Below are 18,382 nucleotides of genomic sequence, written 5' to 3'. Positions count from 1 at the left end.
GGCTGTGCAGATTAAATGAAGTGTGTGTGTGTGTGTGTGTGTGTGTGTGTGTGTGTGTGTGTGTGTGTAAGGCTCCTATTGCTGTATTAAACACACAGGAGGTGTGTTTCTTCCTTTCTCTGGCCTAAGTACTCATGTGTGTAATCCTGAACCTATCTGTACTTTTTAATTATTAGTTTTTTTTACCTAGTATCTAGATGGTGAAGAATTGTGTCATTTTAATGTTTTCTGTCCACTGTATGAGCTGTGCACACAGTGGGTACCCACTATGACAACTGTGGTCCAGGATATTGAACAAGGGCATTGTTTCCCCCACATCCAATAATATCTGGTAATGTTTCCTGAGGAAACAACTGTGAGTCTGGACACAGCTGATCGCCCCTCTGTCCCTTCTGCTCTTCATGCCCTTTCTTCCAAACAAATCCCTCCACTATTGGGCATGCCCTGAAGAACTCCCACATGTCAGGTTATCCATTCCTCTGATCACTTCTTGAGTACATAAACATACCCTGAGTAAGTACTCTGGACCAACAAGAGGAACCGTGGATCCATACCCAGACACAGAAATGGTACACATGACTCCTGCCGACCCTTGAGGTAACTGGAGGGAGTCAGATGGAAAGACAACAAACTCTCAAAATAATACAGTGCATCTGATGCGGAGGGAAGAGTGTCTATTTCGGTCCTGTGGGACCACGCAGAAGAAATCTTAATCAGCCTGAGAACACCATTCTGAAATTTTAAATAGATATTGCCTTTAAGACAGACCTTCAATACACTTGCTTTGTTGAAATAGTAGGTAAGAGGGAAACCCCATTCTGCTGTGTTACAAAATAGGTCTACATTTATTAAGTCAAATGTCATTCCAAAGACACTCTCAGGATTGCCAAGTCCTTGTCACTACCTTTTCTTGTGTTCAGCCATGTACACTGCAATACAAAAGAATTTTCCTGCAACTTAAACTTGGAATTCTGACCAATCCGTTCACACACATATTCATAGCATGACATGTAAGTACTTAGCACCAGACTAGGTGTTGAGTGAGAGGGGGAGAAAATGACAACGAAATATAAGTCTTAAAATCTCCCTGCCAATTCCTGGCAGCAAATGAATGGGTCCTGGAGGAAAGATGTGCCCTGACCCGAGGTGAACCTGACAGGGAAAACGGGCAGAGAAGTGGGGTGGTAGCCAGTTCACGACAGAAGAAATACATGGTCATAAAACTCCAGTCTTCCCAAGTGGGAAGTTGGAGGCCAAGGGCGGGAGGACAGGGCCTGTCTGCATGGACACTGGAGTAGCGCCCCCACACTGTGGTGTCCTGCAGCAAGGAGGGCCTCCCCACACAGCTTCATGCTGATGCTGATGCTGATGCTGATGCTGATGCTGATGCTGATGCTGATGCTGATGCTGATGCAGAAAATGGTTTGGGAAGCCCGGCCAGAAGTGGTTTGGGAAGCCTGCACGGGTCTCAGGAGTGGACCAAACAGCCAGACGAGCCCATATCTGGATACATATCTACCAAAAATACCTTAATGAACAACCTTAACAATTTTCTTTATTAACACTTTATTCCTAATATTTATCATTATCTCTTAGTCGTCCCTCCCCCAACTCTTTATTATTGTCACCAACTCAACCCTGTCTACTGACACTCAGAACAGAAATGAAAGCTTCCTGAAGCCCAGTTTATCTATCTCTGTATCCTATCCCCCACCCCCGATAGCACCAAGCACAGTGCGTGGCACACAGAAGACCCTTAATCAGTGTTTATGTGATACCCAATCATGGGGCAAGCAGAGAAACAATGAGAAAATGGACCCGTGAGACATCACAGATTCTCCCCCAAGTATACATTCTCCTGGTCTGCCTGGCACAGATCCAGTCCTCATGACTGACTCCAAATGCTAAAGACCATGAACATGCCTAGCATGGAAGAAAGCTTCCTCGGACACGCTCAGAAATATTCCCTTTCTAGGAGCTGCCTGCTAAAACGGCTGCACATGGAAACCTTAAACCTTGACGTAAGCCCTTGGCCACATCAACTGAGCAAAACTAGCCCCTATCAGGACCTGTCCGAAGGAAACCCGAGCTGCAAGGGTAACGTGAGATCCGGGCAGCTGACCTGCTTGCGATCTGCAGGCAGTCACAGTTAGTTGTGAGTTTAAACCAGCTGTAACTGGGCAATGCCTGACAACCAACTTCCCTGTGCGACCGAGTCAGGTGCACTGACAAGCAGCATCCCCTGAGTCGGGGGAGAGGAGGGAGGGAGCCAGTTCTGCTGGGTCAGGGAGCTGTAGATGGCCTGCTGTCACTCCAGGAACCCTCGGGAGTGCAGGTTCCACCCTTCCCAGCCAGGGGTCCCACACGCTTCCTGGATGCTCGAAAGGCGGCCTGGCCTTGTCTCAAGGAGTACAAAAAAATAATGACAGGTAGTCCGGGTAGCAGCCAGTGAAATAAAAGCTTTGTGGATGGCTGGTGATACCACTTTTGTTTCGGCATGTATGTGCCTGCAGTTGGGGACAGAAACAACAGAGGCTAAACTCACCAATGTGTCAGTCAAGGAGAAGCCAGGACAAGACAAAGAACCAGAGGGAACCCTGATGGGTGAATCCAGTTTGATTCACAAAGATGACAGGAACGCCCCGGCCGGCTCGGCTCAGCGGTTAGAGCGTCGGCCTGCGGTCCAGAGAGACCCGAGTTCGGTTCCCTCTAAGGGCACATACCTCGGTTGCAGTTTGTCCCCGGCCCTGATTGGGTCATGTGGGTGGCAACCGCTCAATGTGTCCCTTTCACATCGATGTTTCTCTCCACCACCCCCCCATCTGAACAAAAAATGGAAAAATGTCCTTTGGTGAGGATAAAAATTAAAAAAGAAGAAAACAAACGAACAAAAAAAGATGACAGGACTCATGTAATAAACATTCACCAAACCCCTACTATATGTCTAATACCACACTGGGATACTGGGATGAAGAAGACAGGGACAGTCCTCAAAGAGCTCATACTCTTTCTTTCTTTCTCTTTCTTTCTTTCTCTTTCTTTCTTTCTCTTTCTTTCTTTCTTTCTTTCTTATTTAGTTATTTGACTTTATTGAGGTGACATTGGTTAATAAAATTATATAGGTTTCAGGTGTACAATTCTATAATACATCATCTGTATATTGTATTGTATGTTTACCACCCCAAGTCAAGTCTCCTTCCATCACCATGTATCCCCCCCCTATATCCCTTCTATCTCCCCCTACCCAGAGCTCATACTCTTAAAGGTCACAATTAAAAAAAAAAAAAAAGTGTATTTTCTTTTTTATTTAGAATTTGATTAATTTTGTTACAATACAGTTTATGAAGAGCAAGACAAAATGAAAGGTAGGTAGAAGGGGAAGGAATAATAGAAGAGGAAGCTAAGAAGCAAGAACAGAGGGAGAGAAAGTGTGAGTATTCAATGTAATAATCCTCATAAAGTGCTCAGTCAGGTCCTCTGGCACAGGACTCATGAGCCATTCTAGTCGTCATTGTGGAGGGCCTATAACTGTGCCATGCTGGTCCATATTGAATACTTATGATACAGTAGACAATATTCTATGGGTTCATCATGTATTAAGTCCTTTAATGCCCACGACCCTATAAGATATTATCATTCCCATTTTACAAATGAGAAAACTTGGACATTAAGAAATTACATAAACTATAACCACCCCATCACACAACTATCAGATGAGAAATCTGGGATTCAGACTCAGGTAGTCTGATTTCAGAGCTCATCTTCTTATCTGTTGCACTCATGGTTCTCAAGGTGTGGTCCCTGGAACCTGGGACTTTTGAGATTTGCAAATTCTTGGTCCCAGCCCAGGCCTGTGAAATCAGAAACTAGGGGAAGGGCCCAGCACACTGCTTGTTAAAAGCCTTCTAGGTGATTCTGATGAAAACTAAAGTGAGCACCCCAGCATTAATTACATTATAGTGCTGGAGAATACAGTAGTGGCTAAATTGAAGACATAATAAAACACCTTACCCTCACTGTGACTGGCCTCGCTCAGCAATGGGCAAAGATCGCAATACTAGGGCCATCCATTTCCCTCAGTTTAAGGGGTAGCCCAGGAGTGAGGCTTGAGAGCGCAAACTCAATTCTCTGGATTGTCAGAGAAGTTGATTTGGCTTCTCTGACTTGATACTCTGATGTAAGAAGGCTACAAGGGGTGAGAATCCTTGGAGAGTCTCAGACTGATTTAACTCCGTCACTGCTTCCCAACTCAGTAACATGCAGTGTCCCAACCTATTTACCACTCGATTAAAAATGAAACTTGCAAAGGAAAGTTTTACTTCTGACGTGTTTATTTAGCTTCCGACAATGCAGTGCAGGTGGATTTGTCTGTTCTTTCTACTGGGGTTAATTCAATTATCAGAACCGATTATCCAGTTTGTGAATTACCTGCGCCTTCTGCGTCTCCCCTTTTGGCCATTTCACTGCTCATTAGCACCTCAACTGAGGATAAGCAGGGGAGGAGAAAAGGTGAGGGAACGCGAGCCAGTCGATTTTTCTCCTTGTTAGCAGTTCTGGTAGACTTGGTGGGAGAAGAATTGTTATTGGCTAAAATGAGACATTGGGGTTATCTATGGCTTTCTATTTTCAGTGCTCTCCTTGCCCCTAATTATCACACACAGTCAAGCCAGCCAAACTTTATATGTCAGCCCAGTCTGCCAGTGAACAGAAGAAGTGTAACGTTCAAATTCTAGAATCTCTAGAGAGGTAACCTCTGATCCTTCCTATATTAAAACTCATAAAAAGGCCAAGGTCATGGACAATTCTGATCACAGGTGAAAAGGCTCAGGAAAGTGATCACATCTCCAGGACCCCATTTTAATTTTAACAGTTAACTTTTCCCACCATTCCAACTGTCCATGACCTGAATATGTGTGTCTTGACTTACTCTCATATGAAAAATAAGAAACCTAACATTAATTAGTCACCTACTATATTCTAGGGTGCCAGGCTCTCTGCTGGATATCTTATAAACATTATCTTGCTTATTTCTAAAACATCTTGGCAATAAACGTTTATCCTGATTTTATAGGAAAACAGAGGTTTAGAGAAGTTTAAGTACCAGAGCTAAGATTTTAACACAGAGCCCTCTCCCCCCTGCCCCACTCCCAAACCCTATGCCCTCTCCACTCTACAACCCAGTCCCACTGATAAGACGTCTTACTTCCACCCAGTGCTCTCAAGGCTGATTTGGGGATGACTCTGCTGAGCGCGCTCTGTGACTTTTAAAGATACAGGCTGTACCTGGGTATGCTATTGGCATCCTCAGAAGCCCTCCTAATTCCTTCAGATATCTACTCTTTCCCCTGCTGTAAGCACAAACACAAATAACCACCAGTTCCCACCCCTCTGCCCGATCTGTACAGACTGCTCCTATTCTTGTCCGTAGCTTCTGATCCCTGGGAGACCAGACATTTCCCCGGGGCAGGAGCCTGAGGCCTCGGTGGGAGGGCAGGCCTGCACTTCCCCATGACTCAGGGCCAGCCAGTGTGCCGGGAAGCCCATGCAGCCGAAGCCCATGCCCTCAATGTCACCACACGACCACTTCCTACTTCAGCGAGGGAAGTAGCCGAATGGTCTAGTGTGAAGGCGGAAGGAAGAAAGGGGGAAGTGATTCTGTTGACAGTCTTAATCCCCATATTCCATTCCCCTGTTTCTGCTCCTGTCCTTCCTCAGCCCCACCCTTGCTGGCTTTCTGTGCCTGAACTGGCCTTTCTCGTCCCCAAGCCCGCTGGCCAGGCTCTCCCTGCGACTCTGCCCCAGCTCCCCAAAAAAGCCCCCTCAGCACGGCGCGTCTCTCACCGTGAGATACACCAAGACCTTCAGTGTTGGCCGGAGATCAATTCATCTTTCTTAGGTGTCTGGTAAAATGACCAGTGGGCCCTGGCCAGTTTGGCTCAGCGGTTAGAGCGTCGGCCTGCGGTCCGGAGAGACCCGGGTTCGGTTCCCGCTAAGGGCACGTACTTCGGTTGCAGTTTGTCCCTGGCCCTGGTTGGTCGTGCGGGTGGCAGCCACTCGATGTGTCCCTTCACGTCGATGTTTCTCTCTCTCTCTCTCTCTCCCTTCCTCTCTTTCCCTCCCACTCTATCTGTACAAAAAATGGAAAAATATCCTCGGGTGAGGATAAAAAAAAAAAAAAAAAAAAAAAAATGACCAGTGGGATGGCTTCATTATTTATCAGCCAGTCCTTCCTTGCCACCCCTGGTGAGTGAGATGGGCTGGCATGACATATCGGTGCAGGAAACACTACGACAGCTTGTCCTTTAGGAAAGAATCTCTTTACCTCCTTCCACACCACTCAGTGTCTCTATCACATCGCAGACCTGGAAGATTAGTATCTTTCATGGGTTTAAAGTTTGTTGGTGTTTTTAAGACGCCTTACATTGCCCAAAGAGACTGTAAACTAATTTGGGGCAAGGACCGTATTTCTTTTTTTTTTTTGTACAGATAGAGTGGGAGGGAGAGAGAGGAAGAGAGAGAGAGTGAGAGAAACATCGACGTGAAGGACACATCGAGTGGCTGCCACCCGCACGACCAACCAGGGCCGGGACAAACTCCAACCGAAGTACGTGCCCTTAGCGGGAACCGAACCCGGGTCTCTCCGGACCGCAGGCCGACGCTCTAACCGCTGAGCCAAACCGGCCAGGGCAGGACCGTATTTCTTGACCAATCAACACCACTATGATGCTGGATACTCACACAGCGCCTCCTAACTCGAGATGCAGGCCTCCTGCCAGGAGCACATGGGTCCCAGACTCCAGTGATGTGGCTGCCTGTGACCCAGGCTTCGGCGTCCTCTCCCGGAGGCTCACTCACAGCATGGCGGCCCGGCCAGTCCTTCAGTAGCTTCAACACCCTTCATTTAATCTGATCTGCTTCCAGTTCTGGAGATGCCAGAGAAACCACACTGGCTGTCCAACCAGACAGGATGAAGCACTAACCAAATACACTCTGCACGGCCTCAACGACTTAGAGAAGAGCGAAAAGCCCAGGCCTTGGGCAGTTCCTGTCTGAATGACTCTTTCTGAATCACAGGTCAAGGATGTGTCAAGGGCCCTCACTCCGACTAGGCGGGAGAATCATGCAGCCCTAAACTGACTCCTATTTATTCCAAAGTACAATACTGAGCACCAGGTGGGCTTTGTGTGGGACCTGTGCGGGGACCCTGTGCTTATCTGAGCTTGCCTGCGCTTGTTTTAATGCTGTGCTGTGGCTCTCCGGAAACTCTTCATAATTTCTGGACAAGGGGCCTTGCATTTTCATTTCACATTGGGCCCCAAAAATGATACAGCAGGTCCTGCCGAGCATGTTACTTCAAACAGCTAGTGAGTCTGGGAAGTGGTGCCAACAGAGGCAGGGTGCAGCCAAGCTGGGTGTGAGGCTGCGGGCTGGCAGGGGCGAGGGCTGGAAGGGAGGTCTGCAGGATGATCACTCTCCAGAGAGGAGGGAGCTGGACCGGCAGCAGCAGCACAGGGTACCCCATATGGGGCGACAGCAGTGGCACCAGAAAGAGCTTCTCAAATATACGGACCAAGTAGTGCTCACTTTGGAGCACTATTTTTTAGAAACTTTCCAAATCTAGCTCAAATCTTTGATTATGGGCCTCATTTTCTCTCTTTGGCTTATACACAGTCTGACTTTCCCCCACTGTTTTATAGAAGCTTGTTTTACAAGCTGACATTCTATTTGTTTGTTCTTTTTTTTTTTTTTTTTTTTTTCCGGTTTGAGACAAATCTGTATGAGATGAGGTTTGTTGAGATGGAGACAACTCCACTTCCAGGCAGTTACTTCTCTAATGAGAGTCCGGACTCCACCAGCTCAGCCGGGGTTAGTGCATTAAGTCACATGGGGTCACACCCCACTGAGCAGAGGAACAGATGGGACCACAGTCCAGGGTTTGTCTGAATACAAACTTCCCAATGATCAGCACCAACAGCAAACTACAGAACCGTCCCAAAGTATATTCTCTAAGAAGTAGCTTTAGGAAAGCTTTCCCAAGATTTTTTCAAAAGGAGCCAGAAGACAAAGACAGTTTCCTTGAATGCTTCAATAGCTGTTTTGTGATCACCTGCAGGCATATGAGGCTAAGGCTTTTACGAATGTTCTCAGACATGAGAGCTAGAGATAGAGGGATGTTCCTTACTCTTCAGTGCGCAGCGCGCGTGTGTGCGGGCGCGCGCGCACACAGACACACACACAGCATTACAGCTGTGTTCCCTTCGAAAAGAAAGCTGTTCTCTTTCATATAAGTAAATATTCCATAGCACCCTGCTTGGTACCCCAGTCTATCACAATCCCCATGCACGGCCTCTCCTCCAGAACCATGAAATCAGCAGGAAGCAGATATGTTTTATGGGCTGTGTGTCACTTAGCACAGCCTGCACATCCTAATCGGTGATAAAATAAGGGAACTGAAGCCATTGCCATTACGGCTGAAAATGTGGCTCCCTGGGCTCCAGGTCGGCCCTCTCTTGGGAAGGCAGAGACGACAAGCTGGCAAAAAGAGGGAAAATGGAGCTGAGCAGACACGGCTGCATTGGGAGAACATTATGCACAGGGGGCAGGAAGAGCAATGCCAGGCAGAACAAAGGTTTTCCCTGAGGCTCAGGGGAAGCCATCTACTCAGGGGAGCCCAAAAGTACCCTGGCACCACCTTCTGAAACACCTGCTCGGAGGAGAGCTCGCTGCTTACCACACTGGCCCTTTCTCTCTTGGAAATGAAACCCACCTAATTAGTTTAGATCTAAGGGAGAGGAATCCGCATCTACTCATAAGCCTGGATAAGTGGCTGAGTGGTTTATGAACCGTGCACAACTGCGTTAAGGCCGCTGAGGTGGTCTGAGAACTGGACGCCGTGAACATGGAGTTGAATCACACCAATGTGTGAAGAAATAAGCAAGACCGAATGAGCAGCTCAGATGGCTGCTTTACAGACAAATCATAGGATTTTGGAGCTGGAACGGGAAAGAATGATCCTCTTGACTGGGTCCCTCATTTCACAGGCAGAGAGATGGAAGTGTCTAAGGCAGTCGAGCTGCTGGTCTGAATGGGGAGTCTTCCTGAGTCTCCTTCAAGCATTTCTAGAATAGAGGACAAAAGAGAGAAACCAGTCCTGCTCTGCCCACATCCACAATTTCAGCCCCAAGTGGGCCTACTTCCACAAAATATTCATATGAAGGATAGTCTAGAAACTGAAACAATCTAGACAGGTCCCACACATTCAGGTCAACTCACCTGGGTGACATGACTCAGTCCCAATCTACCACATCACCGCCTAGTCTCCACCTAATGGATCCACGTGGTCTTGCACACAAGGGTAATAAGCAAGACGATGCTTTCTTTACCTTTTCTAAATCAGACCCAGAGTGCTCCGCAAATTCCCTTTCACCAAGATTGTAGGCTTGACACAGTGAGGCCAAGGGTCACTGTTCTTCCCTGGGCTCTGCTATTTATGTGAAGAAAAACTGCTGAATATTTATTATTATAAGAAACCTGATAAAGAAATATGATAGCAGTTCTCTGATTTGGGTTGCTTTTCCTCTATTCCTTCTTATAATTTAGATATTTCAAGGAATGAAAAGCCTTTACTTCCAAAAGTTCACATTGTGTAAATATGACCAAAGTTAGAGAGAGAAATCAGCTGTCATAAATCTCTAATTTATAATAATCAGAGAAAACTTTGTTCAAAATAAAGAAAACAAATATGACCTTTTACCGGGCTGGTGTGGCTCAGTGGTTGAGCGTTGACCCATGCACCAAGAGGTCGCCGGTTCGATTCCCAGTCAGGGCACATGCCCAGGTTGTGGGTCAAATCCCCAGTGGGGGGCGTGCAGGTGGCCAATTGATGGTCTCTCTCATCGACGTTTCCATCTCTCTCTCCCTCTCCCTTCCTCTCTCTCTCAAATCAATAAAGGAAAAAAAAATATGACCTTTCTTTGTAGTGGGAGTGCTGATGCAGTAGCCAGCAGGGCAGGGTAAAGAATACAGCTTAGATGGGACAGACCTGGGTTCAAATCCCAGAAATGCCACTTATTTACTGTGTGACCTTGGATGAGTTACTTAACCTCCGAGTCTTGGTTTTCTCATCTTTAAAATGAAAATAACTAAGTGAAATAAATCAGAGAAAGACACATACTGTAGAGTCTCACTTATACTTGGAATCTAAATAAAACTCAATGTGGCTGAATGAGAATGGGCAAAGGGTGTCAAAAGATACAAACTCCCAGTTATAAGATAAGCAGGGCTCGGGGATCTGATATACAGCATGGTAACTATAGTTAACAGTACTGTATTTGAAAGTAGCGGAGAGAGTAAATCTTAAAAGTTCTCATCACAGGAAAAAGAAAAAAAGTTTGTAGTTATATTTAGTGATGGATATCAACTAAACTTACTGTGGTGATCATTTTGCAATATAGACATATATTAAATCATGCTGTGGACACATAAAACCAATACAATATTATATGTAAATTGTATCTCAATAAAAAATAAATAATAAGTCATTAATGAAATAAAAATAACATCACCTGAATCATGGGGCTGTTGCGAGGATTAAAGGAGGCAATGTGTATAAAAACCACCTGGCACTCAATGTGTATCCAATGGTGGGGCACATGAGCTCGTCTTGGCTCTGATAATCGTTCTATAGCTTGGTCTCATTGTCTTCATCTTCAAAATAAAGAATCACTAGGATCTATCTTGACTGGAAGGTCTAAGGAAAGGAGAGTGCCCAACCCTCCACTAATCCAGTCTATCTGATGGCCAAGGAAAGAGAAAACAACTTATAATTATATAATACTGCGGAGTTTTCAACGTATATGCTCAATATATGATCAAATTTTGTCACTCCAAGAATTCCTATTCATTTATGTTAAATAATAAAGACATAATCGTCCACATTTGAAAAAACTTATAAAAATTCTCTACACATTTTATATCTTCGGCACTGTCCAAGATCAGGGCCCTGACATCTAACTAGCATATTATCCAGAATCGTCTCCATACTGGTTCTGACACATCCATCGTCTCCTTTCTCCAGTCACCTTCCACAGCCATCTGCTGTCTTTGCAAACAGACATGACTTTGCTCCAACACCTTCACTGCCTTCTATGTGCCTTCTAACTGCCTTTGCTACAACCCAAACTCCTGAGCATGCCTCACGTGCCCGGTGTTCCAGCCACTCAGCTTCCCAACTCAAACATCTCCTGCCCGCTCCACCAGGAAGCCTACTCCGAACCCCAAATCGGAAGCAACCACTTACTCCTGACCTTCCACAACACTGTCTACGATCTCTCACAGCATTTGCCTCAAGTTACAAATGACTGTCTCTACTGCTGGACTCTAAGTTGTGTCTTTTCCATCTTCGGTTCTTAGCCTCTTGAGCCATGTTGTTAAACCACACATGTGGTAGGTAATTTATAAAGTCTTACTGAATTATTACCTAATTGGTTAATTGGTTTCAGCAGGCCTCTAGTAAAATATATGCATGAAGAGAAGAAGCAGGGCTGGGTAGTTAGGCAATTCATTATCACAATATCTCTGATTAGTCAGCTATCACCTTGGAAAGCACAGCAAGCTGGAGGCAGGCCCATGAGATGCTGGGCACCAGGCTGTAAGTTTTTATTGGGAACAGAGAGCAGGGAGGAGCAGCCCTGCTTATACTTGTGCCCAGGGAACTTGGGCAGGGCAAAGCTGGTTTCTTCTCTGTCTTCCCTTCCCCCTCTCTCTCTGTCCTCTCTCACTTATCTCCTTCTTCCTCTTATCTCCAAATTCAATGCATCAATCATCCAAATATTTAGTGAGTGCTCACTATATGCTAGGCACTTTTCTAGCATTAAGGACACAGCAAAATGAAGCCACTAGCTTGCATTCTAGCACAGTGCATCACAAACTCCAAAGTCGTCTGAATCATCTGGGATCTTGCCAAACAGCAGAAGTGGGCTCAGGGGGTCTGCGGCGGGGCCAGGCACCTGCCTTCTAATAAGCTGCTGGGTGATGCTGACGCTACCAGTTCACATTCTCTGTAGTTTGCTCTAGACCTGAGCACTGGTTCAAAATACTGATGTCTGGTGTCTTCCCCAGAATTTCTGATTTAATTGCCCGGGAGTGTAGCATGGCATTGGGATTTTTAAAAGCTCCCATGGTGCCCGGCTGGTGTGGCTCAGTAGACTGAGCGTCATCCCATGGACAAAGGGGTCCCAGTTCGATTCCCCATCTGGGCACATGCCAGAGTTGCAGGCTCGATCCACAGTGTGGGTTGTGCAGGAGGCAGCAAATTGATGTTTCTCTCTCACATCAATATTTCTATCTCTCTCTCTGAAAAATCAATAAAAACATATTTAAAAAAATAAAAAATAAAAGCTCCCATGGTGAATACAATGAACATCCAAGGTTGAGAACTACTGTTCTAGAGGGAGGTATAGATAGAAAAAGAGATATCTATTTGAAATCAGCCCTATAAAGAAAAATAAAGCAATAGAAAATGAAAGAGTATATTGTTTTATATTAAGTGGTCAGGGAAGGCCCTTCTGAGGAAGTGACATTTGAGCAGATACCTGAAAGATATGCAGGACTAAGCCATGTGGTTATCTGATGGAAGAGCTCCATGTAGAGGGTACAGCCTGTGCCAAGGCCCTGAGGCACAATGTGCTTGGCATGTTTGAGAAATAGCAGAGACTAACATACAAGAATATTCACTAGGAGACTTTATTAAAAACAATGGCTCACCATCACAGTAAAATAGTTAATCTGATCTTAATGAACGGTCTAGGCACAAAAGGCCTGAAGGAGTTCAAAATAAATAATGTTTTAAATCTCAAAAGCATTCAGAAATGGGCAAACATTTGGAAGCAAGCAACTCACAAGAATTGTGTCAGATAAATATCATTATCCTCATTTTTAGAAATAAGTGACCAGAGGCTCAGAGAAGTATATTCACTTGTCCATGATCATAAAAGGGCAAGATTAAGTCCATTCTGAATGACTTCAAAATCTATTCTCTTTATATTATACATTAATCACATTCTGGGTTGCTCTCCCTTATTCTCACTTTACAAATGTTCCCCATCTCAGGCAGAGTGAGTGGCACATGTCGGAAGCAGGAGGGACAGGGCAGAAGTAAAGGAAGAGGAGAAAACTCAGGGGGTAGAGAATGCACAGAGAGAGAAGGACTGTCTGATGGACAGTCGCCTCCTCCACACAGGCCGTCAGCTCCCAACCACTCAAGCCTGAAGAGGTGAGGTGAGGTAATTTTACACAGCAATATGGCAGGGCCATGGAACCCAGAAATTTGGTCAAATACCAGTCTAGATGTTGCTGTGAAGGTAATTTTTTTTTAATCCTCACCAGAGAATATTTTTCTATTTATCTTCAGATAGAGTGGGAGGAAGGGAAAGAGAGAGAAACATTGACTTGAGAGGGACACGATGACTGGTTGTCTCCCACACAACCCCAATCAGGGCCAGGGACAAACAGCAACCGAAGTACATGCCCTTGACCAGAATCGAACCTGAGACTCACTGGTCTGCAGGGCGACGCTCTAACCACTGGGCAAAACCGGCCAGGGCTGTGAAGTAATTTTTTAGATGAGGTTATCATTTATTTATTTTTTAATATTTTTTCTTTATTGAGTTTAGAGAGAGAGGAAGGGAGAGGGGGAGAGAGAGAGAAACACTAATGAGAGAGAACATCAATTGCCCGCCTCCTGCATGCCCCCCACTGGCGACCAGTCCCACAACCTGGGCATGTGTCCTGACCGGAAATCGAACCGGTGACCTTTTAGTGCATAGGTCGACGCTCAACCACTGAGCCACACTGGTTGGGCAGAGGTTACCATTTAAATCAATGGATTTTGAGTAAAGCTGATTCTCCTCTATATTGTGGGTTGGTCTCATCTAATAAATCAGTTGAAGGCCTTAGGAGAAAACAGACTGAGTTCCCCGAGGAACAGGGAAGTCTGCTTCCAGGCTGCCTTTAATCTGGAGCTGCAACACCAACTCTTCTCTGGGTCTCTGGCCGGCCAGCCGGCCCCACAGATATTGGACTTGTGTATCTGCACAAGTACGTGAGCCAGTTCACTAATTCTCTCTCTCTCTGTCATACACACACACACACCCCTACTCTGTTTCTCTGGAGAACCCTGACAGCTACAGATGGGCACCACCAGTGGAAGCATCCCATCTGTGATGAGGTGGTACATCTCTGAAAATCTCCACTTCTAGGAAGGAACGGGACTGAGACTGGCCTCCAGGTCCTTGACTCCACACAGGGCCTCTGTGGCATTTCATCTTACGTCTCTGACCAGGTTAAAAGGCTAAAAAATCTGACCACACATGGAATGTTTTAATAGCATTTTATCCCTTAAAATGGATTGGGTGGATGAAATAGGGAACAGGGGCAAAGGCAAATAAAGGGAAGGTACTTCATAGTGCTTGTGGTCCAGAAGATCACTACTTTCTGACTTCCAGATTTCTAAAAAGTGAGACAGGAGGGTCCATGTTGACTAGGGTTCAAACCTCCATCTGGGGCTAAAACAAAATGCTTTGTTTTGATGGGGCTGCCCGATAGGCTGGGGAATAATGACGGGAAATGAACACAATCACCGATGCCATGCTCAAACTTCAGACTAAAAAACACGAAAAAAAGTCTGATGTGTCTTGGAGCCTGGACAAAACAGGAGACAGAAAGTGGAAAAAAAATAGAGAAAAGTGATTCAGTGATGCAATTCCACCCACAGGGGAAGGTTGGGAAATACCACACAATTCTTCCTCAAAAAATGTTCGTCAAATACTTAACTGGTTCAAAAATAATGACGTTAAAGAAAGCAAGGAAATGCCATATAAATAACGACTTCGAATGAATATTCCTTTTTTATTCATTTTTTGAGGCCGTGCCCCTAAGGGCACCCAGAAACCATTGTTACCTTATAGGACTGACATTTTGAAATGCTTGAGGGAGAAATGTCTGGACAGGAGAGGGGGCAGCATGGGTCTCCCACAGAAAACAATGGCATACACAAACATCCTCTTTCCTTCAAAAAAGGAATTTGAGTCAGAAACAATCTCTCTACATCGCCGTGTCTACAGCACAGTGTAGGAGAAGGAACCAGGATATATGAAGCAAAAGGAAAGAGGGTATTATAAAAATTAAGTTTCTACACTTCAATGGAATAACTTCCGCTCCCTCTGCAATCGAGGTGGGAAACACGACCCCTGCAGGTACAAACACTCTCAAGGTACTGCCATTTACCTAAAACAATGAATTAGTCTCCATGAAAAGATGGAATTCATTCCTGGAGAATCAGTTTTGGAAACTGAGTAGTATGGTACACCACTCCGCTTTTTACCAGACAGCAAAAAGAGTTAAAAACAATGAAGAAACAAGACTAATGGATGGAGTTAGTGTCGAAAACCCGGAGAAACGCGGTTGGGAAAAGAAAGGAGAGGCAAGACTAATTCACGTCAGTTTTCTGGGGGTGCCCAGATCTCTGGAAGACTGGCCAAAGAACACTCAGGCCATTTGCCCAACTCCATGGGTCAGCGGTGGGTACCCTGAAGAGTGCTGTCGTTGTTTAACATCATATGCCATGGTCCTGGGAGGGACAGGAAGTACCGAGTATTTGCCATGCTTTGCTGAGGCCCCTGACCCTCCAAGCTAAAGAGTCCTCACCTGGGTCAAGTATGGAGTTTCCTCGTTTCAATGGGCTACACTGTAGCCTGCAGGACCCTTTAAACAGAAAACAGGGAGTGGCTTTCTAGGTGTGACCTGAGGGGAGGATCAAGACCCAATCTGCCACTAACTACCAGGTCCTCAAAGCCCCTTATAAAACTCCTCCTTGGGGCTCAAGAACTGTGGCCACCAGAAAAATTCTGTCCAAGATCCACAGCTTTCCATATAGGGCAATACATTCCTATCGATGAGCTCATCGGCTTGAATCAGCTCCTCCAACGTCTCAGCTGTTAACTGGTAGAGTGCAGGGCCCCAAAGCAAAAGGTGTATTTTAATAATAGCTGTATTTTACATTTGCAAAGCACTTTCCAGTCTATAATGCGTTCAAAAAGTATAAGAACCAGGGGAATCTAAGGTCAGAATGCTTGGATTCAAATCCCATTTCCACGAGTTTCTTGCTGTTGCCCCACTGCAAAGGGAACGTGATGACAGAGGCTACCACCTGGGATTGCCGTAAGACTATCATGGGACAAACAGGTAAAGCACCTGGATCAGTACCTGGCACACGGTGACACAATAAATACAGTTTGATGACTCTCCCCAACCCAGAGTGGACGAGGAGACACAAGCTCAGAGAAGCTAAATGTCTTTCCTGGAGACAAGCAGAATCAGAGTCCTACATAAACGAACACACAGATATGATTGTGCACATGTGCTGGAGAGGGATGGGTGTACAGGAAGGGGATGGTAGGTAGGTATATGAGTGACCAGAGAAAGCTATAGGACTTTGGAAAGGAACAGAGTACTGAAAAAGAGAAAACAGTACTCTGAAAAGTGAGACTGGGCTTTCTTCTACAGAAAAATCAAATTTTCTCTTCCATGGCCTAGGCCAGAATCAGCCAATGCTTTCCCCGCATGTGACAAATATACTGTCGATCTGCTGATGTAAGAATTCTCTGTAAATCAGTTCTGTAAAGCTAGCTACCCCCATGGCATGCAGAGGAGTGTGAGATGCTATACTAGTCAGGGGTCCAGAAAAACAACCAGTAGGCTGTATACGTATATATGAAGAGATTTCTTTTAAGGAATTTGTTTGTACATTTATGGAAGCTGGCAAGTCCAAAATCTGCAGGGTGGGCCCACAGGCCATTTGCTGCGCATTCCTTTCGTTCAGGGAAAGCCAGTCTTGTGTTCTATTCAGTCCTTCAACTGATTGGATGAGGCCCACCCATATTATGGAGGGCAACCTGCTTTACTCAAAGTCCACCAATTATAATGCCAACCTCCTCCATAAACACCTTCACAGAAACTTCCAGAATAATGTTTTAGTACTTATCTGGGCACTGTGGCCCAGCCAGTTGACACAAAACTAACAATCACATATGCCCTTGGTATTTTGCCTTCGAGATTCTGTATCACAGAAAATTATGAGATCTCCAAGGAAAACATATAAGCTCCACAAAGACATGAGGGGGAAAAAAGGCAATAAAACCAACAAAATGCAAGACAGCGGCTCACTCGGGTGGGAGCCGGGGGAAGGGGAGAGGAGCACACAGGCAGGGCAGCAGCACTGGTGATGCTCCAGTTCTTCAGCTGGGTGGTCAACTCACAGGCATTCATTTATCATTCTGTGTTGTAACCCACACGCCTCCTTGTGTATATATCACATATCACATGGGGCAGGCGGGTCAAGCTTTCAGGTCATGCAGCAAGACCATTTTCTCAATACAGCCTCCCCTGACAACTGCTGAGGAGAAATCTCCTTCTCTGCTCAAACCATCTCCTCTACCCACGGGCTGATACTGCTGGACGACGTTTCATGTGCTCAGACCTTCCTTTCGCAAATGAATTTTAAGTCCCTTATGTTCCAGGACAGTTTCTTACAACATCTTTTCATTCCCCCATGGAGTCTGGCTGAATGTCTGAGTAATTCAATAAAAACTCATTGATGGCTGAAAAACAAGGTGGGTGGGGACAAGGATAACAAAAATAAACCAGCGGAAAAGCAGAGGTCCTGGGGCAGCCCTGGGTTTCAGGTTTATGGAAGGCATGAACAGCTCCAAAGTTAGCGTGAGAGATCGGAAGCCAGGCAGGGTCACATGTATGATTTTTACGGGCCTAGAATGAAAACAATGCTCATCCCATGTAGCAGAGACTACAAATGGTGCCCATGCTAATGGGAACAATATAGCCAGGCTTGCAGAAGGGGGTGCACACAAGACAGGTAAGAGCCTGGATCATCTGTGATGTCCAGACTACAAGCAGCCAGTGGGAAGCACCTCCCAGGGATGTGGCCCCTCATCCCAAGGGGTCTTAAGAAAACACAGTATGCCACCATGGTACTTCTAACCAAGTCCCCACGCAAACTTCCCATCTTTTACAAGCTTCTTGCCCGTTCTAGTCATTAGCTAGGAAAATAAGAGGACTCTCCCAAAAAGCCAACAGTAAGGAATGCTCATATATCTGCAAATCCCTAGTTCACACTCTGTTCATTGTTCTCGTCAGGACTCCTCAACCCTGAACTTGAGATGCTCCCATTTGTCCCATGAACCCGAGCTCTGACTCACTCAGTTTTGGTTAAAGGAGATCAAGGCTGTATGTGGCGGAGAGAGCTCCCTCCTACTGGAAACAAAGGTTCACCTGGGGAGAAAGTATAGCTTTTGATGTATGCTCACCA

At 45.7% G+C, this 18,382-nt stretch overlaps 1 protein-coding gene across 1 annotated transcript in view; it reads right to left on the bottom strand.

The window, feature by feature from the left end:
* Positions 1-18,382, bottom strand: part of ETV6 (ETS variant transcription factor 6) — a 223,752-nt gene that overhangs the window by 151,809 nt on the left and 53,561 nt on the right. The window lies entirely within an intron of this gene.

Source organism: Molossus molossus, unplaced genomic scaffold (genome assembly GCF_014108415.1).
Source record: "Molossus molossus isolate mMolMol1 unplaced genomic scaffold, mMolMol1.p scaffold_m16_p_10, whole genome shotgun sequence".
Lineage (NCBI taxonomy): Eukaryota > Metazoa > Chordata > Mammalia > Chiroptera > Molossidae > Molossus > Molossus molossus.
The sequence above is the reverse complement of the archived record's forward strand: the minus strand, read 5'-3'. Positions and strand labels throughout refer to the sequence as shown.